This window comes from Nuphar pumila, chromosome 5, assembly GCF_984573655.1.
Source record: "Nuphar pumila chromosome 5, dmNupPumi1.hap1.1, whole genome shotgun sequence".
NCBI lineage: Eukaryota > Viridiplantae > Streptophyta > Magnoliopsida > Nymphaeales > Nymphaeaceae > Nuphar > Nuphar pumila.
The window spans coordinates 17,520,295-17,537,510 of record NC_143253.1 but is presented as its reverse complement, the minus strand read 5'-3'; the positions used below and the strand labels follow the sequence as shown (position 1 = coordinate 17,537,510).

The window sequence follows — 17,216 nt, the reverse complement described above, 5'->3', positions numbered from 1 at the left end:
TTTTTTTCATATTTCCAAACATTTCATAAAATGGTTAAAAATAAATTTTAAAACAATATTTTCATTTTTCACACTGATTCAAGGAGAGAATTTATGTCCAAAGAATTCAAAGACTATCTCAACTTACATGACATCACACATCAATGATCTTATCCACACACACCACAACAAAATGGCTTGGCCGAACGTAAACATCGACGCATCATGGAAACCACTATGACTTTATTAATAACAAATCAAGTTTCAAAATTTTTTTGGGCAGAAGTTGTACTAACTGCTACTTATTTTATTAATCGTATGCCATCTTCTTCTTTGAAAAATATAACTCCAATTGAAAAACTTGCCGACTTAGCTCCTGATTATTCTAGATTAAGAATCTTTGGATGTAAGTGTTCTATTTTTACCAACAAGAATGACAAACTCTCTCCCCGTGTGATTCCTTATGTCTTCTTAGGATATGCCGATAATAAAAAAGGCTATAGGTGTTTTGATTTTCAAAATAAAAAATTATATGTATCAGTGTTATTAAAAACGTGCCTCAAGGCGCAAAAAGCGCGCCTCGTCTCAAGGCGAGGGCCTTTGTGCCTTGAGGCATAGGTATAAAGCGCAATACCCTTGAGGCGCACGCCTTGAGTGTAACGACCCAACTCACAGTCTCCCCCAGACCGGATATCCAAGATTCTCATACTCCAGATGAGATATCCCAGAATGTATATTACACTGTTCTTATTCATTATATTTTTAATTAAGTTCATTTCTTTAAGTTTGCAACACATATGCAAAAAAATAAAGTGAAAACCCCGCATCCTCTCTTGCAGGGACCCATTCGGGACTCCAGCCCATATAAACCACTAGAACAGTGTAGTAATGTGCCAAACCATCTTATGTGGTTTAAGTGATGCATTTAAAAACATAAATAAAAGAAAACCAAACCCACGACTCTCCAGGCCGATGATGTCCATTTAGGCCATCTATGCATCGTATGTAAAAATCATAACAACTTGCAATGTATGCAGTCATACCAACATAATTCCACATGCACATTCATTCATACCATTTTAACAATGTGCATAAGCTTTCGCAGTCATATGCATGTGTAACCCTTCATGTGTAAGTGCTTTCATGTAATCACTTAACACACATGCATTCATCCATAGTTTCATAAGTATATGAGAATATTTATGCATGATTATACATGCCAATAGACTTCGATCCTATATATGCACATGCACTTACAATTTGCTATTTCATGAGCGACACATGCTTCCTGTGAGTGGTCCGCACACACAATCACTATACAATTTATTAAGATATTGCAACATTTCAGTGAACATAAGGCACACATAGATATTCAAGTTTTGTGTTCACCATGCCACATTTCATAGCAAATAAAGGAATGCACATTGAACTCAGCATATCAATTTTACCATGACAACTGAAAACACAAAACTTTTATAATCATTCAAATTCAACATCTACTATCCTTAGATTTAGTTGACTGTCCAAGACAGATCGGTTTTACCACTCTCTAAACAAAGTTGGAGGCAACAAAAATTCAGATTCCAATTGGGTTTCCAAACAGATTTCTTGTACATGCCAGAAATCAGATTTTTCTTTTTACATACCAGAAATTTAATTTCCTTTTAGAATCAGATTGAATTAAATATCTAAAACAAAACAATTGCAACAATCATTCAATTTAGTGTTAGTTGATTATTCAAGACTGGTAAATTTTGTGGTTCCAAAAGAAGTTAACATTTGGGACATCATAAATAAATTTCAATATGTTCAAACCTCCTTCGAAATATGATCCAGTGTTTATACTAATATGTTTATATACTGATATATATATATATATATATATATATATATATATATATATATATATATATATATATATATATATATATATATATATATATATTGGCTGATTTAAGAATCTATCCCGAATCTGTCAGCCCCAAAATCGGTCAGTATTACTGTTAAAATTTATCAAACTCTAGGTCAAGGAATCAAAACCATATTTTTTTTAACTAATCACATGCTTCTGAACTTGTGCATCTACATATTTCTCAAAACAACACGCGCTAAACCTAATTTTCTTTTGACAATCTCGCGCACAGAAAAAAATACAGATTTATGTGTGGTTCCTGTTCACACAGAAAAAGATGACAGGTTTGAGTGTGGTATATGTCGACACACACACAGGAAAACATATGCGTGTTCCAGCTCTCAACAACACATTTAATCAATGCTTAAGCAAATCAGCAATTTAAAATCACGTTTATGCTAACAAAAATATTTCGCCTTTGTTACATATCAGATTCTCATTAACTATTTGATTCACATGAACATTAGATTCATGTAAATCTTGAATAAGTGGAGACCCAACGTATCAGATTTAAGTAGAAACCCAAAAATTACCCAGGTTTGATACGTAACAGAACTCGTGTGAATATTATTTACCTTTTTTTTTTTTCCAGATCGAACAAGACTGATTTGATTTAGAAAAGAAAAACGCAAGTTGTACTGTAAGTCTGACAAAAATTTTAGAGAAGGAATCATAGGTTCAGATATTGACATTAAACCCAAGAAAAAGAGTTATATTAAACCTGAACCAAGTTTAGGAGATAACATATATACAATCCAGCAAAAACAAAGGAAAACACCCCTCACTTGGAAAGATCCGAAACCCCCAAATCACCGATTTGGGGTTTTAGGTTTAGGGTTGATGTAAACCCCAAATCCTACCCTCAAACCCCCACATGGAATCGAACCTATGTTCGATCCCTCACCCGAAATCCAAGAAGCACCGTACCTGTTTCCGATGGGTTTCCCGGCGATCGAAGGCTGGAGGCTGACGCTCCTCACTGCTGCCGTGATTGTTGGTGGCCGAAGTTCGCCGACGACCTCCCTGCCTCCGGCGCACGCACACAGACAGAGAGAGAGAGAGAGATGGGAGAGAGACGAGGGAGAGAGATGGGGGACTGAGTGGAGAGAGAGAGACGAGTGGAGAGGGCTCCCTCTCCACTTCCTTTTATCGGCCAAGACCCCCCCCCCTTCCATGCCGAGATGGGGGGAGGTCGGTTACGCCCTGCGTAACCCCCCTTCCCCCCTTTACTTTTCCTGTTAGGGTTTTATCAGGCAACCCTTATCGGGTGGCCCCATATCTTTAAAAAAAAAAGGCTGCTACAGGGGCACGGCTCGGGTCCGGACCCGAGACCCGTAACCCGGCCCCGATTGATATGGATCCACAAGTTGGATCCAAATGGATCCAACTGTGGATCCTCGGATAAATTTTAAAAACTTAAAATTCTATTCATTTATTGTTATTATTATTATTATTATTAAATCGGGATTTAAATCAATTAATCCTAATTACCCCCTTTATGGGTCCTAGATCCGAAATATGGATCTAGGCCCAATTTGAATTATTTTATAATAAAAATTTTGGGTTTTACATTGAGGCGAGGCACGCCTTTGACTGAGGCACACACGCCTCGATTTATTTGGTCAAATGAGGGTCAAAACCCTCATTTGACCAAAAAATTAGGGCTTAAACAAAGACCTACCGACCCCTTTATGTGTTTTTAGTTTTTTTTCTGACCTCCTATCTCCCTCTGTCTCTCATCTCCCTCTCGTTTTCGTGCGCGACAGCATAGTCTTCTTCCTCGTGTTCACACATAATGCATTTGCTGGCCACATGAATGTCTCTCTTTTTAAGGTTAAACTGGGTTGTCAAGAGAGACCAACCATGAAAACATGCGAGCTCTAGGAGAAGTAGCACTTAATAAGGCATGTTTGGAAACCACTCCATGCCAGATCTTGTCTTCAGTGCATCACACCTAGTCCACCTCTGTCTATTGGGGAGGTGACCAGTGCTCATTCAACTATCTGCCTTTCCTGGCTTCAGTAACACCATACCAAATGAAGGCCTGCATCAATTCAGAATTACAAATTCCAGTGACATGAGTATTGTTGTATTTCTGAGCAATGTATATAGAAAGAGATCCCCAGCCACACCCAATATCCAGAATCGTCTGCCCATCTTTTACATCTGCTCTCTCACAATATGTCTCCAACATTTCTCTCTTAGCTTCCTCTAATGTGTCAGACTTATTTCTGAAGTAACAACAGCTGCAAAATACAGTTCATAATATTTCAATTTGTTTAAATTGGGTCAAAAAGACCTAGTATAAGAAAGAACCAAGAGTAGCACACTTCAACAAATAGTTCTCGTGCATTCTTATATTTGGCATTCTTGGGTCCCAGCAAACAAAGTGTTCTATGTTGATTACATAGGATTTCATTTTTCAACTTAGATTTATTTGATTGATTGCATGTTTTCTGTTTTGATGAATTTTTGTATTAAGGATATTGACATAAATTTATTTATGTTAAGTTCCATAACAGGATATAGATATATTAAGCCTAATGACAGTTTTGACTTTATGTATTAAGCATATTGACAGAAAGTGATCTATGTGTTAAGTTCCAGGGCAGTTTTGATTCTTTTTAGAAAAGAATAATTCGTTTGTTTTTTGTCCACAAGGATGCTTACTGATATTCTATGCTTCAGTTCATGCGCAGATGTATGATGTTTTCAAGAAAGCATGCAGCTGTAGAAAGTGAAACGATTTTTAATTTAATGAATGCCCATGTTTTATTTTTTAGATACTTGCATAGATCAAGTTGTTGCATTAATGTTACTTTTACATGTTAATCTCATATTTTTTTTCAGTATTTATTTTAGATTTTTTATTTCATGTTGGTTGTTGCTTCATCAATAAAGATTTTTTTATTTTTTTATAATTTTAGATATTTTTTATAGTTTTTTTAAGTTTTTTTTAAAAAAAAACTTTGAGGCTTACGCTTTACGCCTCGCCTCAGATTTTGGTGGAGTGCCTCGCTACGCCTCAATGCTTTTCACAACATGGATATGTATCAAGAAATGTATCTTTCCTAGAGAAAATAAGTTTTTTTGAATTTAAAAAACCCATGGAAGTCACTGAATATTCCTTTTTAATAGATTTGACTTCAAAATCTAATAATGAATGGGATTTTGAATATGATTTTGACAATGATCAAATTCCTATTGATTTTGAACATAATGTTGACAATGAAGAGCAAACCCATAGGGATGTTAGTCTACAATATTCAAGACGTAGAGAGTCCAATCTTCCATATGAATTTGAAAAATATTCCGAAGTACCAACTAGAAGGTCATCCAAAATTTTTAAACCTCCTAGAAAATTTGTATTATACGAATCCTTTTCACCCACATAGAGGGCAATTATTGCATTAATACAATCATATATGTAGAACCATCTTCCTATTCTCAAGCCAAAAACCATATAGAATGGGTAGAAGCTATGAAGAACACATTAGAAAAGGCTAACACTTGTTCCATATCAAGTTGCTTTTGACGAAGCTCAATATCTTCGGCACAATGCCATTTGGGCTCAAGAAAAGTCAACTCTTCCAAAAGTTCGGACAACTCATTGTAGTATTCTTGAATAGTTTTATCTTTTTGAGTCATTGTCTGAACTTTGTCTTGTAAATTGCATACACGTGCAATATCTTTAAGGGAATACACGTTTTAAAGGTATTCTCAAGCCTTATCGGCATGCTCAAACTTAGCTAGACTAAAGTATTTTTTAATGTCTACACTATTGATTAGCTTTGACATAATTTTTGCATGCCCTATCCTCCACTCTTTCCATTTCTTTTCATATGTAGCTAACACCTTACTTTTCTCTTCCTCCGTTAGAGGAACATCTTTATCGCCCTCTTTCTTGGTAAGAGATAGTTTAGGTTCTGAATCGGAACCATCCACTATACCCCATAAACCTTTTCTCCAATTATGATGCTTCATAATTGAAGCCCACATTACATAGTGAGTATCATTTAGCTTCATAGGTATGATCGTGATCTTATCATTGTCATCCATCTTTTACAAGGGTAAGAGAGGAATAGATAGGAGGAGAGAGAAAAGAAAGAGAAAAAAGATTTAACAAGGGAATAAGAGAGAGGATACAAAACCAATTTTTGTAGCACAAGTCCTCATTTCTTCAAACAAATCCTCTTGAGCTAAGAACAAGGTGATGAAACACCTTTTGCAAATGAAGCACAAAAATTGAGGTGGAAGCAATTCAAGATCTAAGGTTTCCATAGCTCTGATAACATGTAATGAAATGGTGGTCTTCCACAAATGCACGAACAACTCACAAACAAGTGTCTATTGGAGACACTAAAAGCATGATCCTTGAAAGGGTATAAGTGAAAGAACACTTGAAAAATAAACAATATTTTATTCAGGCACAAAATGCTTAAGAAGCATTGTTGATTTACATTGAAGGGGTTCACCCCTATATATACAAAATAGTGGAAGAGAGAGGAGAGCTCATTTTGAGCTCTCCAAAAAAGTCGTTGGACACTAGTCCAACAACTCTTATTATGGGGCCGTTGGACTAGAGTCCAACGGCTATAGCTCAGTCAAGTTCCAACAGGAACTTGACTGGATGAATTATCTAGTTTCTATTGAACTAGATGCTAAAAGGAAAAGAAAGGAAAAATAAAAAATAATAAACGGAAAAAATATAATAATAGTATTAAATAATAATATTATTATATATATGTATTACAGTTTACATTTTAACAATTATATGGATTAGATGGTTGTTGAAAGATCTTGAAATAATACTCCATTGTATCATGAGAATCAGTGTCAACATATAGTTAAAAATCTAAAATTTAATGAGGACCAAACACATTGAGATACATTGTCCATTTACAAGGAGAGTCTGTGACGATGGAATTATATTAATGGAACATAGTTCAGAGCAACAAACAACAAATGTGTTTACCAGGAGCCTTCCTCCTTTTCACTTCTGGACATTTCTCTCCAAACCTGAGATGAGTGAAAGAAATGTGTCATTATGTATATTAATGGAACATAGTTCAGAGCAACAAACAACAAATGTGTTTACCAGGAGCCTTCCTCCTTTTCACTTCTGGACATTTCTCTCCAAACTTGAGATGAGTGAAAGAAATGTGTCATTATGTATATTATTTATATTGTATAATGGATTTGACTTTTTGCCTTGTGGGTCTATTTCTGTACATTCTTTTAGTAAGGGGGTTGTTAGCAACATAGGAGGTCTATTCCTGTCCACTTTTATTTTAGTTTCTTGAGAAAAAGGGGTTGATTCCCATATATGTTATAAACCTCATTTTTAAGTGGCATTGAATTCCCTATTGATATTGCTCTTCCTCTCTTATCTTTCTTGATCCCACATCCTTAAAGTTTGCTTTGCCAAAATAATTTTGATACTTACAATAGTGACCATATTTTGAAAGTATTAGAGGCTGCAAATGGAGAAAATCGCTCTTTCCACCTGCTCTTTTTGTTTCAAGTTTCTGCTCTCATGTAAAATGCTTTGAGTTGTCTGTTGGAACTAGCTGTCCCTTTTGTCTTTCCAACATGAAGACTTGGTTGATGCCTTTAAATGCATTTGGTTGGATCTATTTGTACTAATTCTAGTGGGTATCCTAGTGCCCGGGCTTTGGTTGCCCAAAATTATTGCAATCAAGCATCCTTTGGGTTAAGTTTTTCGTTATCTCCTGAAAAAAGGGGGAGCAATTGGTAGCATGATCTCTCATACTCATTTCAAAACTTTAGTTGGATTCACGTGCTCATGTGTATCCTTATCATTGCGCATGCATTTGAGAAAAGATTTTGAGTTAGAAAACTTGTGATGAAATTAATAAAAAGACAAACTCGTCTCATTGTTGATGATTGAATTTTGGATGACTTGTAGGGTTATTTCAGTAGAATTGGTCGTTGTTGGGTGTAAAAGAGCTCTACAAAGGTAATTCTAAATCAGTGTTGTTCGTAAAGCAGCTTTGAACCAGTGTTCACAAAGAAGGAAGCTAGAAGTAATGCAACTATGAATCTTATATAGAGTTTTGATCCTCACTTAGGATAAACATTAATTCAAATTTTTAACACATGCAAGTCAAGCGGAGCCTGCCTTGGAAAGGAAAAACTATTCCAATGAACTGGAAAGGGCCAAAAACAATTCCAGATCAACCTTGGCCACAAAGAAGGAAGTTATAAGTAATACAACTATTAATCTCATAAGGAGTTTTGATCCTAGCAGAGGTTGAATGCTGGTACCCCTGCAAGTCAAATGGGGCCTGCCCTAGAGAGGGAGGCAAATGCCAGAAACAATTGCGAATACCTCTTTTGCTGTGAGCAAAAGGAAGAATATTGAAATGAAACAAGTGCACAATCACAATGCCAACAAAGGGCTACACAAGTGCACGATCACAATATGGCCTCTAATGGACCAAATACAATCTCACAAAAGAGAACAAACTAGGTGCCTTTTATATTCACAACACGCTAAAAAAAACATATTTCAAACCTTTACAAGAGGCTCTATATCTAGAGCAAATAACATAGCAAAGAGGGCTGAATAGGACTGCCTCCAATGGTCAGAAATATGACCGTTGAGAGCAGTCCAACAACTACTTGGACTGCTTCCCAATAGTCAAACATGATAAAAATAAAAATAAAAAAAAAACAGAAAAGAACAATATAGTCCCTATTGGACTGTACAACATATATAATGACCAAAATACCCTTGATATACGTATATTGTATAAATATACGTATATCAGGTGTATATATACAATGTATTTTAACACTCCCCCTCAAACTTACGGTGAGATCACCAAAAGTTTGTTAAGAAAAAACAAAAATCGAAGTAGAGGAAGTGCTTTGGTGAAGAAGTCTGCAATCTGAAACTCGGACTGAACATATGGTAAAGTAATCGTCCCCTTTAAGTATTCTTCTTGAACATAGTGACAATCCATCTCGATATGCTTTGTTCTTTCTTGAAATGTATGGTTGCTGACTATATATATAACACTTTTGTTGTCGCAGCATAACTTTGAAGATTCTGAAATATCAACACCCATGTCTGAAAGTAAAGATCTCATTCACACAACCTCGGTTGTTGCTGTAGATATATTCAACTTCCGTGGAGGATAATGACGCTTTCTATTGTTTTTTGCATATTCAAGAAATGAGGGAATCACCTAAAAACACACAAAAACCTGTGGTTGAGTGTCGGTTATTGGGATCTCTTCCCCAGTCGAAATCAATATAAGTAATGAAATTTAAAGATGATAAAAAGGATAAAAACAACCCTTTAGATATAGTCTTCTTGATGTATCAAACTATTCTTAACACAACACTCTATGAACAGACGTAGGCGCATGTTAAAACCATGGTTTTAAAACTCGCCGAGTCAACTCATTGACTCAGCTGACTCGACTCGGCCCTCCAACGAGTCAACCTGGCAAGGCAAACTTGGCTTGCCAAGACTCGGGCTTGACTCGGACCTGACTCGGCCTGACTCGGGCGAGTTCTGGGATGTTTGAAATTTGATTTTTTATTTGAGTTGAAACAAACATGGGACAAAGTACGGTTGTTACAGACCGAACATATGTTTTGTCTGTTATGTTCTAAGGGTCTGTCCAATCTTGGACAAGCAATCAGACAGACCCTTAGGGTCTCTTGTGAGTGTGTCCTTAATGGTCCTTGTGTTGGCTGATTTGGTGCACTGATGTGCTCATTGGATTTGTGGTACGTGTGCTCTTGGATCTTCCCTGTGTGTGTGTGTTAACTTCGTAATAGGTACTAGGTATCACTATCATAGCATAATCAACTATAATATTTATCATGTATTATCAGAAGCATAAAATTAAGGAACTAAGTATATGTTGGAAACTGGTAATTGGCCTTGTGGTAGCCAGTAGCTAGAAGTCACTCAAGAGAGGATTCATAACGTTTCCATAAATTTCTACCAATAAGACAAATGTCAACAGAGCTACACATAAGTTCTTGATTGCTTGACAATGCACAGAACCATCAAAATACAAAAATCCCGCTAATTCATAAGAAACAACATTAGGAGCTAGTGTTCATAGGGAAAAGGGTTTTAGCTCTGTTTGGGAGTGAACAACCAGGATTTTATATGTTGCATCTCTTTCGAGAATTTTTGTCATGCCACTTAATTTCATATTTTTCAACTTACACCATAGTTATTCTTTAACTTACTCCATAGTCCTTTGTCTAAAAAAGAAATTTGAAGGCTATTTAGCAGGCTATCCTAGAGTTTTTTGCTACAGCATTAGTTGCTTTTAATGACCTTTGTTCATTTGTCAAGGATGTACATTTATATATGGTCACATGGACAACAAAAAGGACACATGGCATGCCAATGTTGTTCAATTTTTCATTAAGAATACTGTATAAGGGGGCATGACAGAAGGGTAACTGGTAAGTTGGGAATATTCCTGTGAGATAGTCTGGCAGAGATCAGCCTATGCATTTTTCAATGCTACTGCTCTCTATGAATGGTTTAACTAGAAAATGACAAACCCAGGAAGTAATACAAGCAAAAACCAAGCTAATTTAGTTGATGCCAATTGTTATCAGTTCAAAAGCAACCTAACAAAGAGTCACATCTCTCTCCCAGTTTCAGTGATTACATGCCTTAACACAACCCAAGGATCTCTTGTTTACTGAAAAACATGGTTTGAGACAAATTATAAAATATTTTTCTTTTAAAATAAAAAGTTAACAAAACCCGATCCGAGTCACCGAGTTGACCTGCCGAGTCACTAGTCAATAAAGAACGAGTCGAGTCACGAGTCACGGGTTTTAAAACCTTGGTTGAAACAGACTTGCAGTATGTACTGCATGCAAAATATCTGGTCTAGTAATGGCTAAGTACATTAGTGACCCGATAAGTTGCATATAAGGAGTTGGATCATCCAGTAAAACTGTCTTCAACTCTCATTTTAACATTTATTACTTCAAGAGTGTCAACATATTTTGTGTCTTTGATTCTCGATCACGCAACAATATCAACTGCAAACTTTATTTGAGTCAAAATGTATCTTCTTGGTGAGTATGCTACTTCAATACCTAGAAAATATCTCAAAAAACTAAGGTCAGTCATATAAAAAGATTTTTTAAGCATAATTTTAATTTCTTCAAATTTCTTTTGATTATTCCTAGTGACGATCATATCATCAACATACAAGAGCAAAATGATTAGCGAAGTACCTGTAGATCTTACAAAAGTGCAGTGTCAGTAAAACATGATTTAAATCCAAAATTTATCATTGTTTCACTAAACCGACCATACCATGCTTTAGGGGCTTGTTTAAGTTCATATAAAGTTTTTCGAAGACGAAGAACCATACCATTTGTATTAGTCACACTAGGGGGAGGATCCATGTAAACTTTTTCATTTAAATTTTTTATTTAAGAAAGCATTCTTGACATCTAACTGATATATAAACCATTTTCTAATGGATGCTACTGCAACTAAACACTCAACGATGGTCATGCGGGCAACTAGGGCAAAGGTTTTCTCATAATCTATACCATATTCCTGGGAGTACCCTTTTGTAACTAATCTTGCTTTATACCTTTCTTGAGATCCGGTACTCTTTGTTTTGACCTTAAATACCCATCTACATCCTATTGTCTTCTTTCCCTTAGGAAGATGTTGAACATCCCAAGTATGGGCCTTATGAAGAGCATCTAATTCTATTTTCATAGCTTCTACTCATTCTCTTATATCTTTGGCTTCTTTGTAGTTGGATGGTTCATGATATGAGTGGATTGATAGAAGACATGCCCTATAATTTGGTGAGAAGGATTCATAGGAGACAAACCTATTTGGCAGTCTAGGTATTCGTTTGGATCTTGGTTGACTGTACTTCTCAAAAGCACATGGATGTTCCCTTTATCACGTCTAGAGTATTGTATAATGTTATGTGTTGGTTCTGTTTCTTCACTTGGTTCATCATTTGACTCAACATTGTCATTATCTTCACCATCATTTTCAATATTGGATTTAGGCAATAAGTCAAACAAGAATGCATACTTGGATTCTTCCTTAGTTTTTTTAAGATCAAATTCTTTTTCTTTTTCAAGAAATGTTACATTTTTAGATGCGTAAAGTTTATCATTTTTAGAATCATAACATCGATAGCCGTTTTAATTTTTAGCATACCCGAGAAAAATACATTTAATAGCTTTAGGAGAGAGTTTGTTGTATTTTTCAAGAAGTACAAAGCACTTACATAAAAAAACTTTTAATCTTTTCAAATCAGGTAAAATCTTAAAGAGTTTCAATTGGAGATTTGTTTTCTATAATTTGAGAAGGCATTCTATTTATTAAATAAACCGTAGTGAGGTCGGCTTCGGCCCAAAACTTCTTTTGAAATAAGTAGAGTTCTAGTAGTTTTTAACAATATGAAGATGTTTTCTTTTGAAAATTTCATTTTGTTGGGGGGTCTTTGGGCAAGATTTTTTATGTAGAATATCATGGGTTTTCAGATATGATTGAAAATCATTTGAAAGAAACTCTCCCCCGAAGTTGGAGCGAAAGGTTTTAATATTTGTGTTGAATTGATTTTTAACAAGATTATGAAAATTTTTAAAACACAAAAACCCTTTAGATTTGAGTCTAAGGAAATAGATCCAAGTGTGCCTACTAAAATCATCTATGAATGTAACATAGTATGAATAACCACATTTTGATATAACGGGAGCGGGACCCCATACATCCGAATGCACTAATTGAAAATTTTCATTAGTTAAGGAAGTTCTAGATCCAAAAGGTATCATTTGCATTTTTTTAAGTATACAATTTTCACATGCGAATTATTTTTCCTTACAAATATTTTTCAAAAATGGAAAAAGAGATAGTTTGGATACATTTGGATGTCTTAGTCTTTTATGCTAAAGATCCAAATTAATTTATTGGATATGGTTACAAAAAAATTTTTTAGGTATACAAAGAGTTCATACAGTAATGGTCTCATCTTCTATGATCTTACTCAATCAGCTTTCCTGACTGGAGATCCTGCACCCAACAAGCCTTAGATGAGAAGACTACTTTACACCTATAATCGAAAATTTGAGAAATCGAAAAAAGATTTAAATCAAGCTTTAGAATAACTTTAATATTATTATTTTTTAATCATTATTAAGATTTCTTTTACTTTTAACTTTTAAAGAAGTACCATTGACGGTTGACACACATGAAAAATATGATTTAGTGCAATCAGATAGTAGGGACTCATTATGAGTCATATGAAAAAAACTCCTGAATCCAAAATCCAAGAGGACTTACCCGGAGGAGAAGAGGAATAGATGACAACATCGGATGTAGAGAGAGTGACTTTTAGTATTTGTGAAACGATCTCCGTAATTTGAGCAATTGTTAAATCATTGAAGTTGCTCACTTTCTTTGATTCTTGAAACTCTTCACTTACCGTGGCCACCTTTTTGAGTTTGGGACAATTCGGTCTTATGTATCTTGGTTCTTTATAATAGTGACAAATAATTTTTCCTCCCTTGTATCCTCATTTGTATCCTCCCCCATTATGTCCTTGTTCATTGTATCCTCCATTAAATTTTTTCTCAAAGTGGGGAGGTTTATAAGTTTTTATAAAACTTACAGGTCTTGATACATCAAGCACCTTATCACTAGATTTGTGCGTTCCAAGTGTAGTTTCTTCTTGACATATTTGGGCAAGAGCATCTCTTATAGAAGGAGCCGAGGTCTTATGAAGTAGAGAAGACCTAACTTGCTCAAATTCCGATCAAAGACCATATAAGAAAAAAAATATTTTCTCTTCAACTTGTTGTTTTCTCATCTCAATAGCAGAACCTTCCCATTTTGGTTCCAACACAACTCATCCTAAATAGGAGATAAGAGACCATAAAAATCTCTTACGCTCTTATCCCCTTGTTTGGTAGTACGTACCTTGTTTTGAAGATAATATAGTCTGACCATATCTTTTTGGATGAATGTGATCCTTAAGAAGATCCATGCATCACAAGCTTTTTTTTGAACTTGATGATGTCAGTTGCAATTTTGAACTCCATGGTATTCATAAACCATGAGAGTATTTGAGCGTTGTTGGCCCCCCAAACCTCCATTTTTGCTTGATATTTTTGCAAGGCCTTCTCATTTTTTTCTTCTGAGAGTACTTTAACTTGTTTTCCTTTTCTTTTTATTAGCTTTAGTTGAAATTCATTAGTGGTTCCACTAACAAAACTTCAAAGTTTTTTTTTCTTGATATTGTTTTCTATTGCGATAGCCCACATCAAGTAGTTGTTTTCGTTGAGCTTTTAGGAGATGACAGAGGTAGATTCTTTTTCACCCATTTTGAATAATATAACTTATTGTTGGAGAATAAAGTTTCAAAGCGAGCACACCCAAAATAATTTTCAACACTACAAGAGCCCAAGGCTCTTATACTATGAAATGAAACAAGGAGTGCACAATCATAATGCCAATAAAGGGCTACACAAGTGCACAATCACAAGATGACCTCTAATGGACCGAATACAATCTCACAAAAGCAAACAAACTTCACAAGAATACAATATAGAATAGATGCGTTTTATATTCACAACACATGCTAAAAAGCATATTTCAAACCTTTACAAGGGAGGCAGTCCAACAGTCGAACATAATAACACAGCAAAGAGGGCTGAAAAGGGAGGCAGTCCAACAAACATAATAAAAAAACAAACAAAAAAGAACAATGTAGTCCCTATTGGACTGTACAACATATACAATGACCAAAATATCCCTAATATACATATATTGTATAAATATACATATATCAGGTGTATATATTTTAACAAATATGACAAGGAGAGGCTTTTGATTTATTAAAATTTTTCTTCTCTTTGAATAGAATGAATAGAGGGAACTAGATCAAGATTCAAAATGCCCTTATGGATTTTCAACAATGTTCTAGCTGTTCATGGAACATGAAAAGCAAAGATGGTGGTTTACCGTGCCCTCTATATCACCACACCTTGACAAAATAGTATTATCTAAGGTTGCCAGACTAGGAAGCGAAAGCGGGAAACAATGGGAAGCGAGAGGCAAGAAGTGAGAAGCAAGGCATTTTAAAATTTATAGGAAGCGAGAAGCAAAATATCAATTTGGAAGCGAAACAGTAATAAAAAAGGAAGCAATATGAGAACTGAATATGAATCGAGAAACAAATAAAAACTAAAATAAAATTTAAGTTTTCTTATATTTCATGATTTTTCAGTAAAAAATTATTTTTTTGTTAAGATCTAACAATGATGGTTACCAATTTAGTGAGAAGTGAGTGAAAACGTGAGAGGAAGCACATGAAAAACATGAAAAGAAATGTGATAAAATCATATATAAAGCATTGACAATGCGTTTTGGAAGCATAGAAGAAACGTGAGGGAATCAAGATCCCCATGAAGTTTCGGAAGCAAGGAGTATCGCGCTTCCAAAGTGAGTTTTTGAGAAGTGCGCTTCCCACCTACCTAAGAAGCTTCCGGTAACTCTGGTATGATCTCATAGCCAATAATTGCTTGTACTATTTTTTTTTCTTTTTTTATAACATTAAGAAAAAGATTATTGATTTACTGCACTTGTCATTTATCTAATATATATTGTAATGCTCTTTCCATCCTAAAAACTGTCATTTTGAATGTTAAAATCATACACAATTAAAGCATTTTAGTTCTTGTGCTCTTTATATTTGTTTGGTTTCTATTCATGCTTTTTCTTTTTTGATAGTCAAGTTGCAACAGGTATACCTTTGCCAGTTCATTGAAATAAAAAACACTTGGGGCTTGTTTGTTTCATTCCATTGGAAAGGAAAGGCCATTCATGAGAATGGGCATATATTTCTAAAAAATTGTGCCAGCTCAGCCTTCCCTTGAGAATGCTTTCATAGGGGGAGGTATGAAAGGATTTGCACATGAAAAGTGGTAGGTGGTGGGAAAAACTAGGGCCCACTTGTGCCAGCATGACACCTTCCTACAATGATGATTTGATGTTTGTTTCATTGATGATGGGAAAGGAAGGGAAAGGGATGCCAGCTTAGCAATTTTCCATGAAAATTACCGTGGTTGGCAAACTCGACGAGTCTCGTGACTCTGCCGAGTTGACTTGGATCAGCCTACTACCAGGTAAAAAAAAGTGTAACTCGGTATTAACCCAGAACTGGCTGAGTTTATTGACTTGGATGACTCGGTCGAGTCACAAGTCAAAGGTGACTCGGTCGAGTTAAAACTTTGGAGCTTAAGAAAAAAAAGGTAAAGGGTGAAAGAGGAAGTTCTCATTTGAAATCCTACCCCTCTTTCTGTCGTCCATCTGCCCACTTGATCCTCACCTCAACTCATGCAATGGTTCCGACGAGGTATGTGGGCTAGGGCTCGAGGAAAACCAGAGTGACAGTGGTGAGTGCTGCAACCATGCCACCAACATCATCAGACTGGGCTGTGACTGAAGGTAGCAACAGCAGAGGCGGTTCAGCATGTGCGCGAGGAGGTTTTGGTGTTGGTGATATCATGCAAAGCATCTTCCCGTATGCCGGCATTGACCTCTCTCTCTCTCTATATATATATATTGAGGTGATGCCCAATAGGTGAGGGGTTTAGCCTGCCCCTAAAATCTGTGTAATGCAAACAATAATGGTGAGATTCCCATCTCTTTCTTCATCTGATATGCCTCTTTTCATCACAGATATACATAGTTCCACTTATCATTGTTGTCTAGAATTCCGTTTTTTCTTTTTAAAAAGAGAAGAAAATTTCAGATTTGGTTTTGCAACTTATTTTCCCCATTTTCTGTTGTCTGTTAATCTGAAGATATGTTCATACTTCATGCATCTGTTTTTCATGTTGTTATATGTTGAATTTGAGTTAAATATGAATGATATTTGGCAAAATACATGTTCTTTTATTTTATTATCGAGGTAGTTTATTTAATTTTTATAATATGACTTATAGTTCATATGTTTGCTATTTTTTTAATAAAATAAAGAAAAAAAACTTGACTTTGCATATGGCAGCTCATGCCTTGGCTTGCCATGTACTCATTTGTGTGGCTGGCCAGCTGAACCACGAGTAGCTTGTTAAGCATAAACATGTCAAGCACGAAAAAATGTGTTCGGCTTGGCTTGTGAGAATATAACGTGTAGTACTCAAGTATAACATATACCGAAAAAAGCAGCTTGTATAGTTGAATACATGACATGTAAGAGGGATTTGGGGTTCAAACTCCATTGTTTCCAACTTCAAAAGTCATGTAAACCTTTTTTACACGGCTTGGATC

General features: G+C 35.4%; 1 protein-coding gene across 1 annotated transcript in view; it reads left to right on the top strand.

Moving 5' to 3' along the window:
* The window catches only part of LOC149836968 (lysine-specific demethylase JMJ27-like), a 45,090-nt gene extending 28,490 nt beyond the window's left edge, over positions 1-16,600 (top strand). The window contains exon 14 of the transcript XR_016431877.1: positions 15,689-16,600. The gene's annotated coding sequence lies outside the window, so the exon portion shown is untranslated. The remainder of the gene's footprint in view (positions 1-15,688) is intronic.
* Positions 16,601-17,216: the final 616 nt, after the last annotated feature.